Source organism: Octopus bimaculoides, chromosome 26, assembly GCF_046866305.1.
Source record: "Octopus bimaculoides isolate indiv1 chromosome 26, ASM4686630v1, whole genome shotgun sequence".
NCBI lineage: Eukaryota > Metazoa > Mollusca > Cephalopoda > Octopoda > Octopodidae > Octopus > Octopus bimaculoides.
The window spans coordinates 14,774,251-14,779,250 of NC_142953.1; positions in this window are offsets into that span (position 1 = coordinate 14,774,251).

Consider the following 5,000-nt stretch of genomic DNA (forward strand, 5'->3'; position numbering starts at 1 on the left):
TAGAGTAGGAGTGTGTTGGGGTGTGGTGCGATGAGCTTATGAGGGGGTGTTGACGAGGAGGGAGAAGGGGAAGGTGGATGTAAGAGAGGGGGAAGATGGGTATGGGAGGGGAGAGGAAGAGAGCAGAGAGGGTGGGTATAAGAGAGGGAAGGGGGATTGAGAGAGGGGGAAGGTGGGTATGGGGGGAGAAAGAGGGGAAGGTGGGTATGGGGGGAGAAAGAGAGGAAGAGAGAGGGAAGAGGGGTATGGGGGGGAGAAAAAAGGAAGAGAAAGAGAGTGAGAGAGAGGGGAAGAGAGTGAGAGAGTAAGAGAGTAAGAGTGTAGAGAGTAGGAGAGTAAGAGTGTAGAGAGTAAGATTGAGAGAGGGGGGAGTACGAGAGAAGAGAGTGAGAGAGAGTAAGAGAGAGGAGAGAAAGAGTAGGGGTGAAGAGAAGTGGGAGTGGAGAGAAGTGTGAAGAGAGGTGAAGAGACGTACAAAGAAGTAGGAGTCGGAGCAGGAGGTGGGGGAGGGGAGAGATGGGTGGTAGGAGGGAGGGTGGGGGAGAGAGACAGGAGGAGGGGGTTAGATGAAGAGTGGAGGGGAGTTGAGCCCATGTGGCGCAAAGGAGCGAAGATAGAAGATTAATCCCTGTTCACGGCGCAAACGGGAGTCCGGATGGCCCCTGTGCATGGACAATCCAAACACAGACAGGTGTTGCCGCAAGGAGTGGCCGGCAGAACGGAAGTGGCGTGACACCGGGGTGTCATTGCCGACGTTGATATCTCGGAGGTGTTCCGCGAATCGGTCGGCCAGGCGGCGCCCCGTTTGTACGATGTACAGGGATTGGCAGAGAGAGCAGGAGAGGCAATATATGATGTTGGTAGACGTGCAGGTGAAGGAGTCGGTGATGCGATAGGGTCGGTGATGCGATAGGGTCGGTGATGGGTGCTGGTGAGGAGGGTGGTGTTGGAGAGGTAAGGGCAAGTGCGGCAGCGTGGGCGGGAGCAGGGGAACGAGCCAGGTTGGGAGGTTGGGTTGGGGAAGAAGCTGTTGACCAAGAGGTCCCGTAGGTTGTGGGCTCGTTTGAAGGAGGGGAGGGGTCGATTAGGGAAGATGTGGGAGGTGGAGGGGTCGGACTGGAGGCGCCGAAAAGCTCGGAGAATGGAGCGTTGGAGGGGTAGGGTGGTGGGATGGTAGGTGAGGGGAAAAGGGAGGCGGGAAACGGCAGGGCGGGTTCGGTGGGAGAGAGCAGATGCACGGTCCACAGAATGTGCTCTGGCAAGGGCGGTGTGGATGGTGGTGGGTGGATATCCACGCAGGCTAAAGTGGTGAGCCATGAGTTGAGACTGAGTCTCAAAGTCATGGCTGTCGCTACAAAGTCTGCGTAGACGGAGGAATTGGGAATAGGGGATGGAAAGTTTTGTGTGTCTAGGGTGGGAGGAGGAGAAGTTGAGATAGGAGTGTGAGTCTGTGTGTTTGTAGTGGATGGAGGTGCTAAGGGCGGAGTGGAGGATGCTGATCGAAATGTCGAGAAAGGGGACAGAGGTGTCAGAGACAGTACAGGAGAAGTGGAGGGCAGGATGGAAAGATTGAACGAAAGAGAGGAACGAGTCAAGATGTTCACGGGAGAGACAGGTGGCACCGATACAGTCGTCGATATACCGACCGTATAGTTCGGGAGTGGGACCAGTGAAACTGGAGAATATTTGGGCCTCAACATAACCAACGAAGAGGTTCGCGTACTTGGGGCCCATTCTCGTCCCCATGGCCACTCCGAGACTTGCTGGTAGATATCTCCCGCGAACGAGAAGCAGTTGAGAGATAGGACAAGTTCGGCCAGACGAATGAGTGTGGAGGTGTCGGGTTGTGGGTTGGGGCGTTGGTCTAGAAAAAACTTCAGGGCACGCAGCCCCTCGTCGTGGGGGATCACTGTATAGAGGCTCTGGATGTCTAGAGTGAAGAGAAGCTTAGAAGGGCCGGGAGGGAAAGAGAAAGAGTTGAATAGACGAAGCGCGTGGTTAGTGTCATGAATGTGGGAAGGGAGAGAAGCCACCAGGGGGGCGAGGACACGGTCTAGGTATTTTGAGATAAGCTCGGTGGGGCAGTTGCAGGCGGAGACGATGGGGCGGCCAGGGTTGTTCGGTTTATGGATCTTGGGGAGGAAGTAAATGGTGGGGGTGCGTGGGGTGCGAACAATAAGGTTGGAAGCGGTGGCGGGGAGACGGGAGGAGAGGATGAGGTCATGGATAGTGGAGGACACAGTCTGTTGGTAGCTGGGCGTGGGGTCGGAGGGCAGAGGGCAGTAGAATGAGGTATCTCGAAGTTGACGGAGAGCTTCGGCCTCGTAGAGGTCCGTGCGCCATGCTACCACGGCTCCACCCTTATCAGCCGGTTTTATGATGATGTCCGTGCGGCGTCGGAGGGATCGAAGGGCCGAGAGTTCGGCTGGGGAGATGTTGAGTCGAGATGGACGCCTGGAAAAGTTATCATTTTATCTAGTTTCAGCTCATGAGCTGTGGCCATGCTAGGGCACCGCCATTTGGTGTTGCTACACAATTTTACTTCACAAATTTTACTTCAGGAATTGACATTTGGTGCATAAGAGAGTTTGATGCAGCTGCTCTCATCTGTGCCTCCTGCCGTGAAGTTGGTTCATCTGGGACACCTGAGAGGAAGAGGTCCAGCCTTATATATACATATATATATATATCATCATCATCATCATCATCGTTTAACGTCCGCTTTCCATGCTAGCATGGGTTGGACGATTTGACTGAGGACTGGTGAAACCGGATGGCAACACCAGGCTCCAGTCTGATTTGGCAGAGTTTCTACAGCTGGATGCCCTTCCTAACGCCAACCACTCAGAGAGTGTAGTGGGTGCTTTTACGTGTCACCCGCACGAAAACGACCACGCTCGAAATGGTGTCTTTTATGTGCCACCCGCACAAGCCAGTCCAGGGGCACTGGCAACGATCTCGCTCGAAAATCCTACAGGAGCCAGTCAGGCGGTACTGGCAACGGCCACGCTCAAAATGGTGCATCTCATGTGGCACCCGCACAAGAACCAGTCCAGGGGCACTGGCAACGATCTTACTTGGCTTGCCGGGTCTTCTCACGCACAGCCCATTTCCAAAGGTCTCGGTCAGTAGTCATCGCCTCGGTGAGGCCCAATGTTCGAAGGTCTTGCCTCACCACTTCAGCCCAGGTCTTCCTGGGCCTACCTCTTCCACGGGTTCCCTCAACTGTTAGGGAGTGGCACTTTTTCACGCAGCTATCCTCATTCATTCTCACCACATGTCCAAACCAGCGCAATCGTCTCTCTTGCACACCACTACTGATGCTTATGTTCAGCTTTTCTCTCAAGATACACTCTGACGGGTATGCACATTTACATTACACATCCAGCGGAGTATACTGGCTTCATTCCTTGCGAGCTTACGCATGTCCTCAGCAGTCACAGCCCATGTTTCACTGCCATGTAGCATGGCTGTTCGTACACATGCGTCATACAGTCTGCCTTTTACCCTGAGTGAGAGTCCCTTTGTCACCAGCAGAGGTAAGAGCTCTCTAAACTTGGCCCAGGCTATTCTTATTCTAGCAGTTACACTTTCAGCGCACCCACCCCCACTACTAACTTGGTCACCCAGATAGCGGAAGCTATCAACTACCTCTAGTTTTTCTCCCTGGAATGAGATAGAAGTTGTTTCCTGTTTGTTTACAGTCTTTATTGCACCTGAACATCTGCCACATACAAAGACTAACTTTGTTGTTAATCTGCCTTTGATATTGCTGCACCTCTTATGTGTCCATAGCTTGCACCGGGTACATCTTATAGAGTTACTACCTACTCCTTTACTGCATACTGAGCAGGGCCATCTACCTGAAGGGGTTTGTGTTTTATCTACCTTCCTACTTATTAGGATTTTGGTTTTTGCTAGGTTGACTCTAAGGCCCTGCGATTCTAGTCCTTGCTTCCACACCTTAAACTTCTCCTCTAGTTCTGATAGTGACTGCGCAATTAGTGCAAGGTCATCAGCATAGAGGAGCTCCCAGGGGCAACCTGTCTTGAATTCCTCTGTGATCGCCTGGAGGACTATGATAAATAGGAGGGGGCTGAGGACGGAACCTTGGTGGACCCCTACCTCTACCCGGAATTCATTACTGTACTCATTTCCAACCTTCACCTTACTGACAGCATCTCTGTACATGGCTCGCATAGCTCTCACTAACCATTCTTCTATCCCAAGTTTCCTCATTGACCACCAGATAAGGGATCGGGGGACCCTGTCAAAGGCTTTCTCCATGTCAACGAAGGCCAGGTACAGAGGTTTATCCTTGGCTAGATATTTCTCCTGCAGCTGTCTCACTAGAAATATGGCATCAGTGGTGCTTTTACCTGGCACGAACCCAAACTGCATCTCATCTAAATTGATTTGCTCCCTAATTAGTTGTGCTATGACCCTCTCCGTAACTTTCATAACCTGATCTAACAGCTTGATGCCTCTGTAATTATTAGTGTCTAAAGCGTCACCTTTACCTTTGTAGCAGTTTACTATGGTGCTGCTACACCAGTCATTGGGTATGACTCCTTCGTGTATCACCTGGTTCGTAATACGGGTGACTAGGCTGTAGCCAACACTGCCAGATATTTTGAGCATCTCTGCAGTGATTCCTGATGGGCCGGGGGCTTTCCCTGTCTTCATACTCTTAATTGCTTTATCTACCCTGGTACTGTCAACTCGGATAGCTGGTCCCTCTGTTGGGTCGACATATGGCAGGCTCTCTTTCTCCCATTCATTCTCTTTATTAAGCAATCTATCGTAGTGGCATCTCCAGACCTCTTTCTTTGCAACCTCATTTAGTGCAAGCGTACCATCATCCATGCGAACACATTTCTCTCCTACAATATCACTATTCTCTCTCCTACACTGTCTTGCAACACGAAATACCTCGAGTCTTTGGTCCTCACGGCGCAGAACATTGGCAACTCTTTTCTTATCTGCTTCCCCTCTGGCTA